Source organism: Humulus lupulus, chromosome 8, assembly GCF_963169125.1.
Source record: "Humulus lupulus chromosome 8, drHumLupu1.1, whole genome shotgun sequence".
NCBI lineage: Eukaryota > Viridiplantae > Streptophyta > Magnoliopsida > Rosales > Cannabaceae > Humulus > Humulus lupulus.
In genome coordinates, this window is record NC_084800.1 from 93,240,461 (window position 1) to 93,265,971 (window position 25,511).

At 35.5% G+C, this 25,511-nt stretch overlaps 1 long non-coding RNA gene and 1 pseudogene across 1 annotated transcript; both read right to left on the reverse strand.

The window, feature by feature from the left end:
- Positions 1-7,553: 7,553 nt before the first annotated feature.
- On the reverse strand, positions 7,554-8,557 carry LOC133793962 (uncharacterized). The gene is made up of 3 exons (XR_009875048.1): positions 8,491-8,557; positions 8,247-8,331; positions 7,554-7,702 (listed from the first exon to the last, which is right to left on the reverse strand). It is a non-coding gene; the product is annotated as an uncharacterized LOC133793962 (long non-coding RNA).
- A 540-nt stretch (positions 8,558-9,097) lies between these two features.
- LOC133795818 (serine/threonine-protein kinase BSK5-like) lies at positions 9,098-11,260 on the reverse strand (annotated as a pseudogene).
- Between the last annotated feature and the right edge of the window lie 14,251 nt (positions 11,261-25,511).

A 25,511-nucleotide genomic window follows, 5' to 3' on the forward strand; every position in this document is an offset into this window, starting at 1 on the left:
TAGGATTCGAATGGATTTGAGCATGGCCACAGGAGAAAATGTTTCTTCATAATCAATACATTCTCTATGAGTGTAACCTTTGGCTACAAGCCTCACTTTGAAAGTCTCTACTTTCCCATCTACACCTCTTTTTTTCTTGTACATTCACTTACACCTTATGGTCCTGACATCTTCAGGTGGATCAACAAGTTCCTAGACAGAATTGGAATACATAGATTCCATTTCTTGGTTCTTGGCTTCTTGCCATTTCTCATTTTCAAGATCATCCATTGCCTCTTTAAAGGTTAATGGATCGTCCTTGTTTGTATCAGAAACAAGGAAATGTGCCTTATATTCATAGCGAACAGGTTGTCTCACAATCCTCCCACTACGACGTTGCACCGGGGTTTCTTTTTCAGGAATCATGGTGTAAGGCCTTGGTTACTCCAAGACCATTACTATGAACTTCAAACCATGCTTAACTCGCTAAATGAGTCATTTGATTATAAACATGTATTGTTTAACGCCCAAAATGTGACTACCACTAAGCGGTAGTTGTAGTAAGATTGGGCGATCGATCCACAAGGAGGTAACCTAAAATCAAAAGATTAGTGGAAAATAACACAAAAAGTTAGTAACAAGAAGTAAATAAAATTGTAAATGGGAAGATGTTTGAGATTTTGGTATTGTATTTTTGATAAAGTGATGAAATGAGATAAGTGAAATAAAGGTAAGATGTAATCAAGAGTTTGAGAAAATGAAAGGTTTCAAGAATCATCCATATGCTTGTTTAGTTACTTGGTTACTTGATTTACAAAAATACACAAGTAAATAGTTCACATCCCAACATTTACTTGGAAAATCTAACATTAAAGTCCATTTTCTTTTCTAACAAAAGTTCATTTGAGTTATAAAGTTCTTTACTTTAAAAGCACAATGTTAATCTTATGAAAAATCTAAAAATGACAAAATACCCAAAGGCAATAATGCAGTAGAAGATTAGACATAAAATTAGATATCAACATTACTTTTACTAATTAGAAGTACATAGAAAGAGCATGACTAATCATATATACTATTAGCATAAGTAAATAAAGATAACAAAATAAAGACGGAGATGAAAGAACAGAAATAACTCAAATTTTTTACATTAAGAACATAGTAAATCAAAGTAGCAAAATAACATCACTAGCATATGGAATCATCCTTAACCTTCCTAGGAAGATTAGGCCATTATGCTCATGATTCTCACAAAATTCTAAGAAGAAAATATGAGAAGAAAGTGAGTAGAAATTTTGCTATAGTTTCTTTACTCTAAAAATTACATACTAAGTGTGAAGAAGGAGTTCCCTATTTATAGAGGGAGAGAAGGACTAAAAAGAAATTAAACAATAAAATGGGGTTTACAAAATAAATTTGAAATACTAATAATAAAATATGATTTTTAAAAAAATCAAATCTTATTATTGATATTAACCTAGCTATTTTGGTGTATGGTCATTTTCCCATTTTCTAAAATACCACAAAAACATGAGCTTTAAAGCTCAATATAGAAATTTACAAAGCCCAATACCCACAAAACATGGCTGGTGACACAAGAAGGTTTTGACCCATTTCCAGCCAATGAGAGGGTGCCACGTAGGCACTGGTTGGGAGAGGAGAATGTTGGGTCTGGTGGGCTTGGTGGAGGAAGCTTGGCCTTGTTGGGTCACTGCTGAAAAAGGCAAGGCTGGGCCGTGAGGTCTTTGGACTGGGCTGCTGGAGTTGGCCCACTGGAGAGTTGTTGAAGGTTGTGTTGGGCATTGCTACGGATGAAGGAGAATTTTATGCTGAAGGAGTTGTGTTGAAGGGGCAGCTGACAGGTGGGCTTGGAGATGCTTTGGAGGAGAGGATGCGGCGCGTGTCGCAAGGACAAGGCGCCACATGGCGCTGAAAGTGGAGATAGAGGCCAGCGGGCTAATTTTTTTCAATGTCCATGTTGCAAAAATGCCAACTTTCACTACAAGAAAAAACAGTATTCATAACACTTAAAAAGTGCTATCTGGGACTATTGATAGCACTTCTGAAAATGCTAACGTAGCCCATGTTATTAAAAGTCCAGTCTTTTCTATAACATTTTTTGAATGTTATGTTCGGTGTTATCTTAAACTATTCAATAACACATTTTTAGGTGCTATAATATTCAAATAATAACATTTAGATAGAGTTTTTGATTATAAATTTGAAGTTTAATCTTGTACTTTTTTCATAACACTTTTCAACTGTTACATTTGATTATTTTGATAACATTTTTAGTTTGTTATATTATATAAACCATAACGATTTTTTATGCTTATAATATGTTTTTAAATCATAACATATTAAAAGTCTAGTAATAAAATTTTGTTACTTTAGTGTAGATAATATATTTTAAATTTTATTTTGATAAATATACTTATAAGGTTTTTTTTTAATTAAAATATTTTCATTATTGTATTTTGATAAAAAAAAAATCAAAATTAATCATAAAATGTAATTCTCAATAGATTGATAAACCACAAGTATTACATTAATCAATAACTAATTCAAACCATGAATATGTCTAATTCATGAGATCTTAGTTCTAACTTAAATTTGAAAGCATAACATAATAAAGTAATATAATCTTGAACATTTTTTACTTTAAAAATGAAAAACAGAAACATTACAAAATACACAAAAGTAAACCATGCATGAAACTTGCTCCATCCTTCAATTCATCATCCAACCAAGTACTTGCTGCTGAAGTTGTTTGTTGCCATCTGAAGCTCTCTAAATTGAAATCTCCTCAAGTTTCCAAGGCAAACCTCCTCATGATGTGGCTCTGAAATTTTTTAAAACACTGCAAAATTTAGTCAAATAAACAGTATTGTAATAGTTCAAAAGCTTGGCATCTATCACTCTCTAATCCAGTGAGTCAAAGAGACCTCTTCTTTGCTCATATAAGTTGCATATTAATTACAAACTTTTCCACAAAAAATAAGCAAAATGAGAGCTGAATAAAATGACTAAAAATTAATCAAAAGAAAACAGAGAAAAACCATATACACACGTACATACATACATACAATGTGTAGTGACTGAAACATATTAGTATTATATTTAACTAAATATCAACCCTAATATAGCTGAAACATGAAAGTTGGAAACTCCCAAAACAGAAAAATGTATAAATAAAAGTTGTCACTATTGCACAAGAAAATGTTAGCATGTAGTCTTTCTTGATACTAGATATGATAATCAATTAGTGAACCTCAATCAGTAACATTAGCTGCAAAAATAGCTTAAGAAAAACTTGTTAAGATCTTACAAAGAGATTCAGAATGTGGTCTTTCATTGTATCAAATAAACAGCATTATCCCTTTCCACAAATATTCAAATAAGCAGCTATATTTTAGGCACAATTTTAGGACATTCATAAACAAAACGAATCTGATTGGCATGGAATGCATTTTGATTTACAAGACTAATGAATGACTTATGCAAAGCAAAACTCCATATCTCTATCCGTGTTTATATTTCATTAGCATAGCTGAAATTCCCAAATACCAAAACTAAACATGAATAGAAGATCTTGGGACAAAGCAGAGAAACATTCCCACTTAAAATAAATTCAAAAAAAAAAATGTTAAACCAATAACCAATGATACATCATGACACATATCTTAATTAACCTATCTTTTAGCACCCAATTAATCAGACACTTTACAACAAGTTGTATAATCAGACACTTTTTGTACCACCAGACCAGGACCAACTAGGAAAGAAGGAACCTTGGAAAACTGGGCTAATAAATAAAGAAATAAAAAAGAATGGTCTAATGGAATAAAAAGTTTGAGAATTTTTCCTTTTGTTTTTTCTTTTTTGTAAGAATGTGTAATACATATTAACATGACAGAACACAACCCTCAAAAGCTGCAAAGGCTGCAAAGTTAAAGCACAGGGTGAAAAAACAAGCTCCAAGGACCAGGACCAAGCATTTCATAATATTTTTTATCTTCACTAAAGAGAAAAAACACTTGCCCAAAAAGGAGCAACTCAAACCATATTTTAAACAACTCAAATATTAAGAAACAACATCTGGGAACAAGAAACTAAAACTACTATCCTTGCATCAAAAAGCTATTATACTGATTTAGTTTGCATTGGTAGCTGTTGTTATATCATGTCTTGTGATAGTAGTTCTTGGTTCATATGCTTGCTATTATGCACTTAACAGAAGACACAAAAAGAGTAATAAAGATTTTGTTCAAGCTTATCTAAGAGTTACTTGCTTATCTTTTTTATTTTTTATTTTTGTTCTCTACTTAATCGACAGCTTGATTCCTTATTCAGGGAATAATGAAAATCTCTGGAAAATTTCTCATAAGAACATCAATGGAGATGATTCAACAGATCAGGAGTTTCCATACATTGATTTGGCTTCCATAAAAATTTCTACTAACAACTCTTCTGATTCAAACAAGTTAGGAGAGGGTGGTTTGGCCCTGTTTACAAGGTAATTAATAAAGTATTTCTTTATTATTATTTTTCAATCTGAAAAAGAAGTCAACATATATAGGATTACACAAAAACAAAATGGTTATTTGCAGGGGGCACTAAGAGATGGAAAGGAAGTGACAGTGAAGAGGCTCTCAATATGTTCTGAGCAAGGTTCAGAAGAATTCACTAATGATGTTCTACTGATATTGAAACTTCAACATTACAATCTTGTCAAGCTTTTGGGTTTCACTAGATTAAGGAGCCCAAAATTTACAAATATGTATAAAATTGAAAGTTAACAGAATAAAAGGAATGATCTAACAGAGTTAGTAAAGCAGAACAATACAATTTTCATTTACCAAACAATGTTTATGAATTGCTCATAATTAACTCTAGAGAAAAAGAAACTACTTAAATTATAAATGACTTGCAAGAAGAGATGAGATGAGATGAAAAGAGACATACTGGCTCATGCAGCACATTAGCAGTTTCAGTCCTGGAAGTCCATTCCTCCAAATCAAGCTCTCTAGCTATGCTGCAAGTTATTCAACATATTTTTGTGTGAGGTAGATTCTAACTACTATAAAATGAACCAAAAATATGCTGGCTGAGATCCCTGTGGTCAGAAAGGAGCCCATATTGGACTCAAATTGAAGTCTATGGTTTCAAATTTTGCATATTAAAGCTAAAGTACCAAGAGAAAGTTAAGCCCTTTAGTTCAAAATTTGTATACTCTTTAACTGTACAAGAATATTGTAAGCCAATCAAATCTGAAGTGCCAACTAAAATTCCCCAAAATTTCCCATATCAGATTATCAAATCAATTTCAAAAAACAAATCAAAATATATATTCCTAATTAACAAGCAACAAAACCAGAAAAAAAAAGCTTCGAACAACTAAGAAAATCAAGAACACTGGATTTACAAATGAAAGAAAACTTATGGGAACAAAGGTGTTACCTCTCAATAAGTTTAACTATCACAACTTAGTTTCTTAGTAGTCATTGCCAATGAATCTCGTTCTTATGAGTTGCAGAAAAAGAACAAGTGGTGAGAGAAATCATGGGTACTTATGTAAGCTACTAAGTTGAAATATCTACACTAGCATCAATTTATTGTTTCAACAATTTACTAGTTGAAACAATACATAAAAAAAATAAAATAGATAACAAACACACAAGCTTTAGTGCTAAATCAACATGCCATTGTAAAGCTGGCAAAATAAACATTACTATACTTCTTCCTAGAAACTGAACAAAGAGAAAATCTTTGATAAAAAGCAAGAGGACACCTGAAGTGTGCACGCATCAACTCGTTGTTGCCAAGTATATTTAGAAAACACAGGAGAACCATACCTTCAACAAATCTAGATAAGCGAATTCATAAACCAGCAAGTCCACAAATATACCAAACCATAAGATTTTTAAAACAAGTACTGCTATAAATTTCAGCAATAAAATCTCACCTTATTACTCGAGTTTCACTTTTTTATTTTCTTGAAGGACTGCTATGTCAGAACCAGATCAAGACATGAGAAATCAAGAAGAATAGTATAAAAAACTAGAGCAGGAATTATATAAAATAAATAAACTCTAATTTAGATTAAAATGGCATTATTAATGTATCAATGATAATTCCTACAATAGCTTTCAACTTCTGTATAGAACAGAAAAGAAAATTGTAAATAGCAAGAGTATATAAATAGGTTGACACCTTATTCAAACAAAAGAAAAACACGGATAAAATACATATTTGTTATTCAAAACCAAATAATAAAACAAACCATGACTAATTTAACATATGAAAGATCTGTCTAACACTTTGATTTCACCATATATGGAATCATAAGAGAGCATTACTTTACTTAGGCACTCTTCATCATAAGTTTTTTACATCTTTTAATTACGAACTTTAAAATTTATCATCTAACATTAAAAATACCAAAAATAATTAGGATATCATTATATTCTAACAAATACTTAATTCCAGCACCTGTTATCCATGTCAAAAACAGAACTAAATATTAAGGAAATGCACCTAAAGAGAGCAAAAAATCAAAGATATATAAAATCTTGAAAAATAAATAAATAAACTATACCTTCAACAAACATGTGTTGTAAATCAAACCACCTCGGCAGTATATCCAGAACTTCAACTATTTCCTTGCCAATCGATGGGAGAGCCTGCAATAAAGTCCAAAATATACTGTAAAAAATGTGCACTAATATACAAAAAATGTGCAAACATATTTTATCCTAATCTTCCAACACTAATTAACTATAACCACCAACAGAAACTAGAGTTGGATACAAGAGCAGAATTTCAACTTCATATCAAAACACATGAATTATGGATTTGTCCTATTATTAATAAAGAAATCTCCATATTTATATATCCAAATGTGCACATCTTAAACACATAATATTAGTAAAAATCAAAATTGAAAACTCATTCAAGAAAAAGCACTAAAACCTAAAAGCCAAGTCAGATTGAATTTTTCAATATAAATACTTAAGAATTGGAATTGATAAAAATCTATTTCAAGTGATGCACATACCTCAAGACCCCATGAACATCACTAATATGAGAGGGACAGGTATATGTCTAAACATTCACAGTTTTTTTTTACCAAAAAAGCATGCTCATATGAAATGAAAGATACAAGAGCTCAAAAGGATAAAATGCCACTGAGTTGAAGGGAAACATCAAAAACATCAAAGAGAAACAATAACTCCACCACTTGAACCTCATACATGAAAAAGTTTTTGTACTGTATATGCATTTAATGCTAAATTAAAAAGAGAATCCAGTACCAATAGAATTGGCCTAATATACTCAATTGGGGAAATCAAGCAATCACTAGAGTAGAATGGTGATAGACAGAAGTAAATCAGCTTTAGCAAATTTCTACAAACCATTTGTTATAAATATGTCTCAAATGAAGTAATAGCTAAAAAGCATTAGAAGACCTTTCTACATAGCATATTAACACACAACCATGTATTTGGTGTAAATCATGCAGCCATAAACACTACCTTTAATGTGTCTAAAGTCTCATAATCTTAGAGCATTTTGAGCCAAATTTTCCTCTCACTTGAAGTTGAGTTCCTGTCTTTCTGATGTACTCGACAGTTTGCTGGGTAACTTCAGAAGTAGCTGGCATGAAAAGTGATCAGCAAGAGCACTGAGATTTTGAATACTTTGCACCTTTCTTTAACAATGCCTGCAAAAACCAGTTAATAATACATCATATAAGAGCACTGAGATTTTGAATACGCAATGGTCTGCACTAAAGTCATTAGGACTAGCTTAAAGGTGTTTGTTGAATGGATGTGAGTGAGAACCTTCTATCTAATAAATGAAATTATACCATCACCACCTATATATGTGACACTACAAAATGAGATCTCTATTTTCTATTCTCTCAAGTTACTACTTTTGTTTTAAGTGGTTGAGCTAGGAGCATATATTTATTATAGTAATATATATAGAAAAGAGAAAGCTAAACTCAGTAAAGATATATAGAGAAAAAAAAGTGTAACAAAGGCATAATTGAACATCAATTCAGTTGAACATTGATGTTTATAAGCAATTGAAACACACATCATATATAATAATTTCTCAGTGGGTAGTAGCAAGACAAAAACAAATGCTCTTGCACACAATCTGGGGAATAAAGAAGCATGCAACATACTGCTTGTGCATACAACACAAGGTAAGTGTAAATATGGATAGAATGAAAATGAGATCACAATATAATAATATACCTTGTTGATGATAAGGCCGGTCAGAGAAATATCGTGAGAGCTCCTTGTTGGATCTTTTTCCAAACCATTTTCCTCAAAGTGTTCTCTGTAAACACAAAGAAACAATTATGCAAGTCTTCTAATCAATTACATGTCCCAATGCTAGCTACTAAGACGATGTTCTTAAGAAAACATAAGTGATTTGCAAGTAAAAGATAATAAACAGAGATAATTAGCTAGATACCAAAATGCATGAAGCCCTTACCTTCAGAGGTTTTGATGATGAGTGACCAGAATCCTCAGTGCCACTGCTCTCATTTTCCAAACTCGACTTCACACAGAGCTCGACTAGCTTCGAGTTTACTACCAAATTTAGCAATGAAATTAAGGGTTTAAGTTATTTCTCATACTAGTTCATCTTAAGGGTACTAGTAGTGTCATATATATATACGTATATATATATATATTATATATATAGAGAGAAAGAGAGAGATTTACTTACATTGGGAAAGGGAGGGTTTTGAGAGGTGTTGTGGGATAGCTATGAGGTGAGAAGGAGAAGGAGAAGCCATGGTCTCTTTCTGCCTTTCTGCTTTAATGATTTACAACAAGCTTAAGTTTGTATATCTTTTAAACTTCTTGATTTCCCCTAATCCCAGAATCGGTTTTAAACTTTTAGATGTCACTATTAGCTCAAAATCTCCATTCTTAAGGAAAAAGGGAAAAGATACAGACACAACCAACAATAAGAAAAACGTAAATTACATTAAGAAAAACAATAACTCTGTATAAAACTACTAATTTGGATCGAAAAACTACTATTCTATTTCAAACCCAACGAAATAATGAAGTAGAAACTAATAATTTGAATCCTAAAAGAATAAGCTTTTTCGAAGGGGGCAGGTGACTAAGCATGAATCCATCAGCATAGAAATATTTTTACCATGTATTAAGTCAAGTGCCTGTTGGGAAAGGAAATTAAGAAATTAGATATATCTCATTAGCTTAAAATTATTTTGATAATATGACCATAATTCGCATCATAATCAGAATCCAAGTAGGAAACATTTTTTTTTCTTCAGAAATTTGTCTCACTACATTCTTTGTAAAAGACATAATAGCAGCAACTATAAGCGAACTTAAACATTATGAACTACTATCGTTGGTCAAAAGTTTCACCTGAAAGTCAATGTGTAACCATCCCCCTTAAATATAGCTTTGTAAAGAAAAGAAAGCTTACATGGCTGGGTGGAATGTGTTTTCCACTTAGCAAATCAAGTAGCAGGGTTCCAAAGCTGTAAACCACACTTTCTGATGTCACTCTTCCTGGCAGGGGAAAATGAATAACTAATTATTGCTCCATTTGAATAAATTTGTGCAATATGTTGAAAGATTCTGTAAAAAATTTATATATGTGGTGGGAAAGGCATCGTTCTGGTTGTCCAAATTATACAAAATCAATTATGAGCTACTTAGAAATTCGCAAAAGTAAACATAAGTTATATTATAAGAATGAAGATTGCACTCTCTGTGACCATGATTAGTACCTGTCCTCAAGTATTCCCGAGGGGTGAAAGCCAGGTTGGTACTATAGCTCTTGCCATCTCTACTATTCTTCATAAGACCAAAGCAGGAGAGTCTTGGATTACCATCCTGTCAAGTTCAGGGTTTTAGAAAATAGGAATAGCTTACCAGAGACACCCTAGCCACAAAACAATTCGGAAACAGAGAGAGCGTGAAAAGGAAGAGTACCTAATCAAACAAGACTCTATAAGCATTAAGATCATGATATAGTGCTCACCCTTTGCTGCTGCAATATTCTAAGGCCTGTGCCAGATACAAAGCCACCCAGACTCTCATTGCCCATTTCATAGGCTGGGTATCCCCTACAATTCAAAATAGATAACCTTTAAAATCAATTATATGCCTATGGTTCATAAATGAATCCTTTAAATAAAGAAGAAAAAAAGACTCAATTCATTTCCCTTTTATAGATCCTAAAGTATGTATTATATTGAGATAATTCCTAAGGGGGCGGGCATAATTTGATTAGAGCAAAAAGTGCACCAGAAATAAAGAAACTCTCTCCAATTATAAAACCAATCGATGATCTTCATTCATATATTGTTAAATTTGATATGTTTTCCCATCGACAAATACCTTGTACCCATCAAATTTGAATGCAAGATCAACTCAAAGAGGGAGAGAAAAAAGAAAAACAGACAAAAGGAGGAGACACCTTACAATGAAAAAGATGCTTAGAGAGAGTCTCATTAGGCCTGAACTCGGCAACAAGGAGTCTCTCATCGCCTTCACAGCAACACCCAATCAAATTTGCCAAGCGCTCACTGCGCAGCTGTCCCACCGTCTTGGCTTCCTCCTGAAAACCCAAAACAAGCACAATGGATCAACAAAACCAGCCAAACAATATCATCAAAACACGCACATTCTTTCTCCATAAGAGTCAAAGTAAATAGAGCACGAAACATAAATTGGCCAGCATCGGGCCAAGCCGACCTATTGAAACGCTTCACAGCAATATAAAATTCATCGTCAACCTTGCCTTTGTAAACAACATTGGGAGCCTTTTCTCCGTGCTCCGATACATAACTCTCTCAGTCACAAAACCGGCTCCTCTTCTTCGAATAACTTCAACAAGTCGCGAATCCTCCCAGCCTCTTCATAGTCCTATAACTTCCAAAACATATAAATACATAACTCTCTGATTGGCATCCGATAAAATCCTAATAGAAAGAGTGGAGAATACCCCGAACCCTGACCTTAGATTTTGCTGCCACTTCCATTTGGTGCTTCAACAGAGCATAAGTTTGTCTCTGAGAAAGAAACGAGCTAGACTCGTTACTCGAACTCGAGCTCCGCCTTCTTCCTCTGCCATTGGCATCCCTATTCGAAGAACTCACCGTAATCCTACAACCCCTCCAATTCGAATCTCCGCCTCCATAAACAAACCTTCTCGTCCCGAAATCCAATTCTGAGACGCCATATCTACCTCGACCCGACGGCATACACCTCATCGCCGTCACCTTACCATTAAAATCAGCGATGAATGACGTTTGGGCTCAACTATTCGGACAGAACAAGATGAAGGGGAATGGGTTGGAAGCTCAAAGATGAAGGGTCTCAGCCTAAGGGAGAGAGGGAAGAGATTGAGAGAGATTAGGGATTCAGAGAATAGAGAACAAGAGAACGAGAGAATAGGGAGAGAGGGAAGAGATTGAGAGAGATTAGAGATTAGGGATTCAGACGAGAGAACGAGAGAATAGAGAAAACCCTTCATTTTTTATTTTGCTTTTTTATTTGTGAAGTAAAATTTCATTTGGCGCCTGTTACTTTTCATTTGGCGCCGATAATGTGTCCGTGTATTTTTTTTGGCATGTATTAATAGCACTTCTAAAGTTATGTAATATTTTGCCGTAATATTTGGTAAAAAATGTTGTAGTGTTTTCCTCATTTCTTCAATTTTATTTATTTCTTTATTCTTTGTTTCCAAGTTCCAAAAATATCAATTAAATCCTACAAAATAAAACAAACTAAATTAAAATTAAATATTTTCATTTATAAATTTAATCATATTAATTTGATGAAAATATTAATTAAAACTTAATATATTTTGACTATTAAAATTAATAAATGTGTATTTTTGGGCACTAATCATGTATCTAGGTGTTATTTATAGGCTAAGGTGAAAAATATCGATCAAAAGGAAATGATATATTTTATTTAAAACATAAAACTGTACATGGACCCATAAAAGCGTTTACAAAGTTATTTACAATCCAAAATGGTCATTACAGCGTAAAAAATACAACCCGCCGACCTAAGCGGCAAAAATAGGGTTATCCCCTAGTTCCTCTAAGAAACACCTTGGTCGTGGTGGTCAAGCAGCCGCATATGTACACATCGCCACCTAAGCTCTCTACTCAAGGCTGGGTAAGCTTTTCTTTCCCTTTACCTGCACCAGATAGCACCCGTGAGCCAAGAATCAGCAAGAAAACTCATTACTGCATGTATACAATATCATTTGATGAATATGATAATCATATTGGGCTTGTGGCCCAAATCAAATAAGATCGAGATTCTAATAATCATGCTGGGGAGTGTAGCTCTAATCAGATAAGTGACTGATGAGTAAGTCACGAACTTAAACCAGATGAGTGACTATGGAGTCACAAACTTGAATCAGATAAGTGACTGATGAGTGAGTCACGAACTTGGGCTCCGCACCCTTAGTCATGTGACGATGCAGTCACCTGGGCCTTCTGGCCCTAGCTCTAAGTAACTAGCCTTTAGACTAGACAAGCGCTTTTGTTTTCATCAAACTTAAGGTCGGTCAAGCATTTCATGCTTATGACGATAATACTTATGTCAATTAGATCTAATCTTTTCGGCTTGTATTAAGCACGCTAATACCGTTCTTGACTCATAAGCCAATACCATACGACCAGTGCTTAGTACTACTGCCAAACTTGAATAATGAGTTACAGCTTCACAGTCAATACTGTCACCATTGCCGATTCTGACTAATAAGTCAGTACCATTCACAAGTAAGCAAGATTACCAAGCATTTGATATGCAATCAAGGTCCACATATAGAGCACTCAACATGCCTCATTAATAACCATACATGTCACATACTGGGTGCAGTTTTCTTACCTCTGTTCGAGCGAAAAATAATAAAAGAACGATCCTTGAGAATGATCGATCATTTGATCCCTTAGCAGTCACCTAGTCATAACTAAATATGGAACTCCATCAATAAAATAAATCATAAAAAGGTTTATAATCTAAAACCTCGCTCTCAAGACCAATCCCGTGCTCTCAGGACTTCCAATCCACCCAAACGACGTAGTGGAACCATCCCACGAGACCCCAAAGTCACTCGAGTCTTGCTGGAAATGACCTAGTGCTGGGGTGCTGCCCCAAGTCAGAGAGAACCCCATTCTCTGGTCTGCCTAGCGTTGGGGCGCCACTGACAAACCAGAAAATTATGGTATTTTCCTCTGCGATTACCCCTGTAAACAAGAGCTTCAAAATCAACCTCAAACATCATCAAAACCTATAATTTAACCCCAAAGCTTCATCCATACCTCAACCTCATCAAAACCCAAGCAAACTTTCCCAAAAACCTCCGTGAATTCTCAACTATCCACTTCAAAATTCTCAGCTAAAAACTAATAGAAAAACAGAGCAAAACCAGAGTTTCATGGCTGAAAACCTTACCTCAAACTTGGATTGAGTCCTCTTCAATGGTTGAACTAAGTTTCTAAGGTTCAAACCTTGATCTCCTAGCTTGAATCCTCAAATGGAGTTCAAAAATTCCAAAGGAGGAAGGAGGATGATGATAGTGGTAGAGGAAACTAGTTGCTCTGCTTTTGCTTAAACTTTCTACAACTCTCTAGTTGATATATAACCTTAGGTCAAAATACCAAAATGCCCCTAGGTCATTAAATTCCCTCTTAAGGCTAACAAGGGTAAAACCGTCCTTTCCTGCCTATCTCGTTAATTATAATTAATGTCCTCCAATTCTCGTTATTCCCAATATTCTCAAATGCTAATAAATCATATCCCATTACCCTTTAATTCCCGATAATGTACTAATCATCAAATTACCCTGAGACTCACCCCGAGCCCTGAAATTAACCCCGTTATGACCAAACCGCTAACTTGCATTCAAAGATCGTCTCATGCTGAATAGCTTAAACATATCCACATTATAATGTAGCCTCATCAATAAATCACCAACATGCATGTAAATATACAAATATACCCTCAACATGCCAAAATACCAAAATGCCCTTATAACGAAAAGTGGACCCGCATGCATGCATTTATCATCATATAATAATATAATTCACATAAACATGCATATAATCTTTTAATGGCATAATAAATCAATTATGGCCCTCCCGGCCTTCTAAACCAACCATAAACCTCATTAAGGATTTTGGGGCATTACACATGGTTTCCTCAGTTTTTCGTTTATCAATTAATGACGAAGATGATTGTGATGGAATCTTATCAGCTGTGAGTTCCTCCAATACTACCTTTCTCCGAGGTTTATAGTTATTCATATAGTCATGTTCAAGTATGGTCGCATTTGTGGAAACAAACACCTTTTGATCCTTAGGACTATAGAAATAACCACCTCTTGTTTATAGAGCGTAGCCAACAAAAATGCACACTTCCGACCTTGATTCAGGTTTCCCTGATTTAGGTCTAAGAACATGAGCATGATAGCCCCAAATGCGGAAATGGTGCAAACTAAGTTTGTTTCCATTCCACAGCTCCAGTGGCATTTTGCTAATGGTCTTAGATGGGACTACATTCAAAATGTATGTCACCGTTTGAAGTGCATATCCCCAGAATGAGAGAGGAAGTGAAGAGTAGCTTAACATAGACCTGACCATGTCCAACAAGGTCCTGTTTCTTCTTTCAGAAACACTATTTCGTTGTGGCGTTCCTGGTGCTGTGAATTGGGATAGAATACCAAGCTCCAGCAAGAAATCTTTGATTGCTAAATCCAAATATTCTCCTCCTCGATCAGATCGAAGTGTCTTTAGAGTCTTACCTAACTGCTTCTCAGCCCCAGTTTTAAATTCTTGAAACTTACCAAAGGTTTCAGATTTCCTAAGCATTAGGTAAGTATGACCATATCTTGAGTAATCGTCAATAAAAGTGACGAAATACTCATACCCACCTCTTGCTTGTACATTGATTGGACCACATACATTGTTGTGTACAAGCTCCAAAGGTTCTTTGACTCTATTACCTTTCACTAAGACGGGACGTTTGGTCATTTTTATTGATAAACAAGATTCACAAATCTGAAGAGTTCCAACTCGCATGGTCACCTCGCCATCTGCTAGCTCCCTTGATGACTCAAGTATCTGCATGGAAGAACAAACATGGTTGGTGTCTCCTGAATCTAAAACCAAGAATGCCATATTGTCTTCCATTACACAAGCTTCAAGTACAAGCAAATCATATTTACCTTTCTTTTTCAGCTCAGAGAGATGTTAGGAGTGTGCCTAAAAGCATGTAAAGATATTTGTTTTTTCTAGTGAATAAATAAATACAATGGTTTATTATTATTGTTATATTTAGATTATTAAATTATTGTTTGAATAATTTTGAAAATATCAGAAAAATTCCATATTCATTATTGAGGATGTGATCTTGTATTAGTACGAGAGAATTAAGATCACATGAATGAATAAAAATAGTCAACAACAAAAAATTAAAGTTATGGAATTCTTTAATGGGAGTTGTAAGTACGGTTTACTAAGTATCATAATGATACAAATAATCTAGATTCGGATTATTGATGTGGAAAGACATCTCGGTAAAGGTGCTTTATATAATATGATTATATATGACATGGACCGATATGAATTAAAGTCTTTATCCAAAAACCATTTAATAATAAAGACTTGTAATTCATATCATAATTGATTATCATTTATAGATCAACCTAAATCCTAAGTGTTCATGAACTCCTGTTCATGTTTATTAAATCTTTTGATTCATTCGTTAAGGTCTCTTCAAAGAATGAGGCTAATGACTTTTGTTTTGGAGATTTAATATCATGAATGGCTGGGAACATGTATCAACAATACGGAATCTAATCTTTCCTAACGGATCGTATATTAGTTCCCTTAAGGGTTAATTCTGGAACTGAATGATTTTGAGCTCAAATCTATAATTAGATTATAGATTAATTATTCACTAGTGAATTAATGGTACTTAAGAAATAAGAAGTAAATTAGAAAGGTTAAATGGTAATTCTTCCATTCTAATTTATGAACTAATTAATTAGAGGGTTGAACTATTGTAAGATGGTTATATCAATGGACGACTTAAGAAAAATATTTATGTAAAAGTATATCTATAACATAAAGAGTGCAATTCTGAATTTATAGTGGAGTAATATCATAATTAATAAATTAATTATTATAATTAAAGAGTTTAATTATTTAGTTTCAATTTATTGGAGCTTAATGTTATAGGTCCATGGTCCCCGAAATGGCTCAAACAATCACTGTCAAAGGCAAATACAAAAAATGGGCAAAAATGACTTATGTGATAAGTAAAATATTTTTCTATGTATCAAACATAATTATTGTTTAATTATGTGTAATTAATTAATTAAGAATTAATTAATTATTTGATTTAACAAAAATATAATTAATTTTGAATTAATTTATTTTTGGGATTTTTGGTATTTAAATAATAATAAAAATTGGGAAATATCACATGCCATCACAAGCATGTGGTACACGTGTGGCACAGTGCACAGGCACTGTGCCACATGCATAAGAGAGTTTACTCAGTCTCTTGATTCCACAATTTTAGATATTTAAATATAAAATAAATAATGAGATATTTTAATATGATTAAAATATTATTATTTAAACAAAAATCTGATAACTGATAAGTTATTTTGAATTTGTTTTAAAATAACAAATATTTTAATATATAGGATATATTAAAATATAGATATCAATTTTTCACAGAACGTAACTTTTCAGGGATAGAAAAATATCTAGGAATCTATCTCAAAGAAAGAGAACAGTGACATAAACAAAAGTCATTGTTCTTCACAAAACCTAGGTCCAAAACTTTATCAGATCTCATGTGTTGAGAACATCTGATAAATAGTTTATTGCCTATTATTTGTATAGCGAGCCCACACTCGTTCGTTGTGTGCCTGAGAACATTTTGGAAGATCTTGGTGTGATATCTCAAGGAATTTAGCCATACGAAAAGATAGCAGCAAGGAAGGACCTGAGGTAATTTTTCTATTCATGTCCTTGATTCAATATATATATGCATGTGAAGAAGTAGATCTAGAAATCTTATGGGATTAATCTAACAATTTGATTGTTGTTCCGCTGCGCATAATCTCTGATTTGATCAATAAAATCCAACAAGAGATACTTCTTGCAGTTTCTCTTCCAATGACCTTCAACTCCACAGTGGAAACATTTTCCTTTTGGTTATTTCTTCTTGGAGTTGTTGTCATTTTTGTTCTCCCTGGCTTTTGGTGCCTTCTTGCCTTTATTGGACTTTTTGCCCTTTCCTTTGTCCTTATCATTGTTCTTATTTCTCTTCTTGGATTTCTTTTCAGAGTTTGAAGGTTTCTCCTCTACCACATTTTCTTCAGTCTCATTTGTAATGGTTTTGTTAAGAGACTCAAATGTCTGCAATTCATTCAACAACTGAGTCATGTTGAATTCCAACTTATTCATAATATAGTTGGTCATGAACGCATAAATGGCAGAAGTGAGCGATTCCAGTATCCAGACATCATACTTGTCCCGAACATTCTTTGGGGCCGTGGCAGTGGGCTCTTCAAGACATTCCTCAGTCAGGAAAAATTTGTTGTTCTCACAGATTAACATAAGATTTAGATTTGATTTCCATCTTATAAAATTATTACCATTAAGTTTTTCAAGTGATAGTGAAGCGGTTATTGGATTGCCACCGTTCGACATTACTAAAATAAATAAAAACAATAATATTATCGTTTGAAAAAAAATATCAATGTTTTGGAAAGTAAACACGATGCATGAATGCAACAATTAAAACACATAAATTAACATTTACTTTTCCGCGATAAAACTACCCAACAAATAAAATGCCGCCTTAGGGTCAGTCAAGTTAAATTTAGATAGCTTATAAAACAATCTTATCTTTATAATTAAAAACTTAAAATAACTCTTATTTTCTCTTTTAAATATAAAGTACCGCTGCTTTGGTCAAGATGCAATTATCCACCACAAAAGCTTAATTACATCTTTGTAAGTGTAGCTCATTATTTTAGAATCCATGACTTAACTTAGAGAGTGTCTCCTTAGGCTCAGTCAAACCTAAAACACATCACTTCCTCCTATCTTCATATGAAGCGAACCTTGGTATTAATATGTCTAGAAACCTTCCTTAGAGGGACGGAAACAAAGCCTCCTCGAGGACCTATTCATATCTCACAGTGTTGTACTAATAATGGAGACCATAGGTCACATTGAGATGTTCACCTTCTCCCACTTACTATTTTAGATTAAATGTGTTTTATTAAACTAATCAATTAATTTCAAATTAATTATTAGTTTATTAATAACCCTATGAACATAATTAATTACAAAATTCATAATTATAAAAGAGCCCGTTTCTATAATTAATGTGATCTAAATAATTACCTATTACATTCATCTAACTTTACTAAAGCGCTTTTTACATAAAGTTGGTTATCTTAAAGGCCTATAAAATCTATTGTCTTTATTATGGTGTGAGTTACCAAGTTTTAACTAATTTAATACTTAGTAGTTTACATGCAATTGATTTATCCAAAATAATTCATATAAACAAATAGGACAATCCTAGATAATCATGTTTCTAAAAGATGCATGATTAATGAGAAACCGTGTGGGGTTTCATGAATGACATGTAATTGACTAATGCATGATCATGTTATCAATCAAATATCAATGAACATTTATTTAAATAAATGCAATAAATAAATAACAATAAATGATGAACCGAGTACTAATGGGTATTTTTAAGATTTACAACCCTTTGAAAAATTAGAAATAAAATTGCAATCTAAGCCTATGTTGCTTTCAAGACTCTCCAAGAATGCTCTTCCTCTCCTTTAGGATTTCTTGCTAATCTTTAGGAACTTTGTTTTGCCCAACTTATTAATTAGAAACAAATTTTCTAATTAATTTATTTAATTAAAACTAAATTTTAATTAAATAACAATTTTTGTCATCTTTTTAATTTAGTTGAATTTAAATAAACGGCAATAGCGCCCTGAGCATTGGTAGGAATGGTTAGGCTAATCTGGAGCATCATACGCTTGTTCGACCTATTGGTTGTGGAAAAATAAAACGCCAGGTACGTTGGGCCAGCTCCAATGCTGGTTATACAAAGGATAGGGCAATGAGCTCCGGGGTGACTTATTAGTCACATATCATAGGGCTGGGTCCTAGACTTGACTTATAAGTCGAGAACAGCGTTAGTGCGGCAATAGTGCGCTGAGCATTGGTCAATATGGTTACGCCTAATCAGGAGCGCATCATACACTTGTCCGACCTATTGGTCGTGGAAAACTAAAGCACCAGGTGCACTGGGTCAGCTCCAAGGATGATTATGCAGAGGATAGAGAAATGGGCCTCGGGGTGACTTATTAGTCCCATCTCCTAGGGCGTTGAGCTCCAGTATGATTCATTAATCATGTATTTTGGGCAACGGGCCCCAGTATGATTCATTAATCATGTATTTTGGGTAATGGGTCTTAATATGAATCTTTGAGCATTTATCTAGGGCAACTGGCCCATATGACGCTGTAGTCGTATATATGAATGGTATGCATGCATGAGTAGTGTTATTACTGCTAGGCATGCTTATTAAGATTTGGTAACGTGTTATTAACTGCTTATGAGCATGTTTAAGTTTTCTTGTTGAGCCTTGGCTTACGGGTGCTTTGTGGTGCGGGTAAGGGGAAATGAAAGTTGGGTCATCTTGAAGTTGGAGAGCTTCGTTGAAGATGTGTACATATGCGACAGCCCGACCACCACGGCCGGGGTTTCTTAAAGGAACTAGGGTAAAACCCTATTTTTCCGCTTAGGTCGATTAGTTGTAACTTTTAAATTATAATTAACCTTTTTAAAATTTAGTTTGGGATCCCATATATGAACGTAACCGTTTTAGTGAAATATTTATACCTTTTGACCAAAAATTTTAACCCTAAACCATTAATCACGTTTAGTTACATTGTTATGGCCAAATGACTCGTTTAGCGAGCCTAACACTATTTAAAATATACACAGTGTAACGGTCCGTGATTAGGAGGACGTTACAGTTTCAGAGAGGGGTCCTTGTAAAAAGGCGTTGTTGACATCCAATTGACGTAGATATCACCCACGACTTATAGCAAGAGAGAGAACAACCCGAACAGTGGTAGGCTTGACTACAGGACTAAAAGTATCATAATAGTCAATGCCAGGTTTCTGATGAAATCCTTTCACAACTAAGTGAGCTTTATACTTGTCATGGAGCCATTAGAGTTACGTTTAGTCCTAAAAATCCATTTACATCCAAGAATATTGTGGCTAGAATCATAAGGTACTTGCTCCCATGTTCCCTTTCGTACAAGAGCATCATATTCTTCAAACATATCCTGACACCATTTTTGTAACGCCCTACTTCCTTAGAGCCATTACTAAGTGAATTTAACTTGCTAATCAAGAATTTAGGTCAAAAGTGTAACTAAACAGTAATAAAATCACATAATTTGAAAATGTAATCATTCATTGAAAATTATAATGCGTTTAACATTCTGGATCCCAAAATATTGTTTATAAATATTTACAACTAAAAAATATGATTAAAGTCGACTAAACGAAAAAATATGATTTAGTACAAAACATCTCCCAAAAATACCCCTGACCGTGGCAACCAGGTAGGCCGAACATGTACGTGCCGCTTCACGCTCTCCGCACTCATGGTTGGTCGACTTTTCCCTTGCCCTTACTTGCACCATAGAGCACCCGTGAGCATAATCCCAGCAAGAAAACTCACACAAATAGATAACATATGCATATCTTTCACTTAACACATATTCAAGCCGCCAACAGGCTAAACACATACGGCCATGCCGTCCCAGGCGCTTTACCAGGCCCTGGGTTCGCGGTCTACACTGTGAGGATATCTCAGGTATCCTATAGGGTCTCACCCTGACAACTCGCACTCCACGTGCTAAGCGCTGCTCCTGGCCCCCTTGCCGATCTCGGCCTTCGCCGTCCTCGGCCTACACCGTTCCCGATTCTTGCCATTCATTCACATACATGCACACATAGCATAATTAAACAAATAATTAAACATGTATTAACATAATCAATGGGGCCACGCCCTGCACACAATCATACAGGGTAGTGCCCTGCAACACAACTATGGGGCCTCGCCTGCTCTACGGGTACAACAGTTTCTTATCTATGTCCCGAGCATAGTCCCCTAGTCCGAGCCTCACTGAAAACCTAGTCACAACAAACAAGTAACACTCTCGTTCCTAACCAATTCACAATTGCACCCCGGAACCAATTTCGTGCTCTCGGAACCTCCCGTTTCCCCCCCACACAAGGTAGCGAAACCGTCCCCCGAGCCCCTGAGCCAAAACCGTAAAAACACAAATTCCCATCTTCTAGAATTGGCCTAGCGCCGTGGCACAACCCTATAGGGCTGTTAAGGGGTATTTTGGGTATTTAGCACATTACCGGGATATTGGGTAATGGGAATAAATATTAGATGATAAATTGGGAGTTAGTGAGATCAGGGGGAAATTATGGTAATTTGGACTATTTTACCCCGGGGGCGTTTATGGGACCTCGAGCATTAGGATTTGCTTGAGGTTACTTAAGCTTGAAGTAACATGTTAGAATAAAAAAAAACATTCAGATGATTCTTTCTCTCTCCTGTTCCCTATTTGACACCCGTTCACATTTTCGAAGGAACACATGAGTTTTAGGACTCGGATTCAAGCAAGGATCGAGGCATAGCGATTCTAGGGAAGATTAGAAGCTTATTAGCCGGAGGATTTAGTTGGGAAATGACTCAATCGAAGGTAATCCAAGTTTGAAGTTCTAAGTTTTTAAGCTTGAATTATATTTTATGTTTTAATGAATTTTTGATTTGATTGAGGCTTGGGTTTTCATGATTTTGGCCCCTTGGGATGTTTGGAAGCTTTGTTTTTGGGATTTGGAGATGTTTGGATAAGTCTATGGAGGATTTAAAATGAAAAAAATGGAGGTTTTCTGGTTGGGTTTGAGGTTGAGCCGCGACTTTGTTCTTGGGTGCCGCGACTCAAGCTTGATGAAGCAGGTGAATGGGGCTGCTGGGATATTTGAGTTGCAGCTCCTGTGGGGAGCACCGCGGCGCTAATGCAGTCAGAGAAGGGCTTTGGGCCTGACTTGAGTGGGGCTGTGTCTTGGGGTCGCGGCTCAAAAGGGGAAAAGTGGGTTTTTAGTCGTGGGAACTTAAACTTAAGGGCTCAGGATCGATCTTACTACTTGGTTTGGTAGGATTTGACGTTCCAGAGGCTAGGATTTGGTCCAGAAGGGATTTGGTCTAGAAGTATTTATTTACCCGTTTTTTATGGGGTTTTATATTATGGTTGTGATTAGGTTATCGCAAGGGGCTTGGAAACAGGATCGTGCTTGTGGCTCGTTTATTGGTAACCTGTGCTTGGACCATAGGTAAGAAAACTGCACCCAATATGTGATGCATAAGATACATGTGATTAGAGCATGGCATGAATGTTGAATATGAGATTGATCAGAGCCTGAGTCTCTGGAAATGTGCATGATCATACTTATGCTAGCGAATGTTGAGTAAGCATGCTGAATGTCTTGTATTTGGATATTTGACATATGATATATGCCTGAGTGCATTGTTTACTTGTGAGTGGTACTAAGTAATTAGTCAGAAATGACACAAGTTGTATGGAATTGACCTATGAGCCAAGAGCGACATAAGCGTATTAAACGCAGAGCCAAAATGATTAGATCTAATCAACATAAGCATTAAATGCTTGACCTACCCCAAGTTCGATGAAAACTAAAAGCGCTTGTCTAGTCTAAAGGCTAGTTACTTAGAGCCAGGGCCAAAAGGCTCAGGTGACTGTAACGTCACATGGCTTAGGGTGTAGAGCTCAAGTGCATGACTCATTTGTTACTTATCTGGTTAAGGTGTAGAGCCCAAGTGCGTGACTCATATGTCACTTATCTGATTAGGGTGCGGAGCCCAAGTGCGTGACTCATTTGTCACCTATTCAGAGATGAACACATTAGCCATCTATTCCCAGATTGACTTGATAGTCATCTATACAGGGGGCAAGTCCCATAATCATTTATTTGGACTTGTCTGCATGCATGAATAGGGCTATTACTGCTAGGCATGCCTATTATGATTCAGTGACATGTTATTACCTGTTCATGAGCATATTGAGTTTTCTTACTGAGCCTCAGCTCATGGGTGCTATGTGGTGCAGGTAAAGGCAAAATAATGCTGGGCCATCCTTGAGTTGGAGAGCTTAGGTGACGATGTATACATATCCGGCTGCTCGACCACCACGACCGAAAGTTTAAAGAGGAACTAGGGTTAAACCTTATTTTGCCGCTTAGGTCGGTTGGTTGTAAATATTTTGTTGTAATTAACCTTTAAAAATATATTTTGGGATCCCAATTTATATAGTGAACGTTTTAGTGAAACGTTGTATCTTTGACCAAAATGTTTAACCCTAAACCGTTAATTACATTTAGTTACACAATTATGGCCAAATGATTCGGTTAGCGCGTTTAACACTGTTTAAAATACACAACGTAACAGTCCCTGGGTAGTAGGGCGTTACAACTTGGTATCAGAGCGAGCCAAGGTTAAGGGTTCCTGTAGATAAGCTGAGCATGTACACTCATCACTAAAGACAAGTTTCACTCAGGGTATGGTAACTATTTATGTGGTTATGCTCTTAACTGCTTAAATAGAATGTAAATGCTTTACCTGCACATTGTTTTAGGGAGCATGAGATTCTGATAGAGCCCGACTCTTGACTATTGATATGATTATATGTTTACCTGCTCAGTGAATATATAAATGTATTATTTGCATGCTGGAGTTGGAGGCATGGTATGTATGTTGGAAGAGCAGGGGTTATGAATTGATGTACGAATTCCATGGGAATGTTTTTAGCACTATAGTGGTTTGTGAATGTAGTGTGGTAAGATTGTTCTCGCGGGGAAGGTTTTTGAATATGCTCATCATATTTAATGGGTCAAGTTATTGACTGCAGATTCAATCAGCATGTATGTATCCAAGGCAGTTAATGAGACCTGGTGGTAGTTATACCGAGGCTGGAAAGTACAGCCAGGGTTTGAGTTCTTCAGATGCCCCTCAAAATTTCCAGCAGGTGTTTACAGATGTGTAATTAAGATTGCAGAGGCAAGAAGAAGAGATTGGATGTTTGAAATAATAGCCGATTCTGTCAGGGAACACCTCTTCCTTTGCTATGCCAAGAGTGGCACCAATATTGGCTCAGCCTAGGGTTGAGAACAGGTGGGAATTAATTTGTGGAAGATTCCAAGAGTATCACCCTTTAGTCTTTAAGGGAGGCCTAGATCCATTCATAGCTGAGCAATGGATGGGCATGATCAGTTCCATCATTGACAGGATGGGGGTGGTAGGTCACGATAGGGTGATCTATTGTCACACCCCGGCTGCCCCGGGACACACGACGGTGATCGGTGAACCGAAAATTTGACTCGTTGCCCGAGTCCTTTGGTTAAAAACATGCTTTTAGTGTCATTATTAGGTTAAGGATAAAATCAATAAAAACAAAAGGATATATTTTATTAAAAACTGTTCATGGGCCCACCAAAACATTTACAAGTTATTTACAACTCAAAATGGCCATTACTATTTAAAATTTACAACCCGCCGACCTAAGCGGCAAAATTAGGGTAAACCCCCTAGTTCCTCTGAGAACTTCTTGGCCGTGGTGGTCAAGCGGCCGCATATGTACACAGCGTCGCCTAAGCTCTCCACTCAAGGTTTGGTGAGCTTTTCTTTCCCTTTACCTGCACCACATAGCACCCATGAGCCAAAGTCCAGCAAGAAAACACAGTATTGCATGTGAACAATATTAGATGATGTAATTACATCACACCGAGCTTATAGCTCTAAACTGATGAGTGACTGTTGGATAAGTCTCTAGCCATCAGATGAACAGGTGACTAATGAGTCACACCTTGGACAGGTGACTGATTAGCCACACACTTTGGACAGGTGACTAATGAGCCACGCTCTGGATAGGTGACTAATGAGCCACGCTCTGGAGGTCCCATACCCTCCTATCCATGTGACCTGTGGATCACCTTAGCCTTTTTCGGCTCTGGCTCTAGATTTCTAGCCTTTGGCTAGACAAGAGCTTTTATTATTCATCGAACTTGAAGTCGATCCGACATTAATGCTCAGTTGAGTCATTCAATGCAGATGTCGATTAGATCTAATCTTTGTTGGTTTGCATTAAGCATGCTAAAACCACCCTTGAATTATGAGTCAATGCTCTGGTTAATGAGTCAGTGCCATTCACAAGTAAGCAATGCTACCGGGCATATGTCATAGGTCAAATATATAAACATGGGCATTCATCATGCTTACTTAACAGTTGCTAGCATAATAATGATCATGCACAAACACAGAGACTCAAGCTCTGAA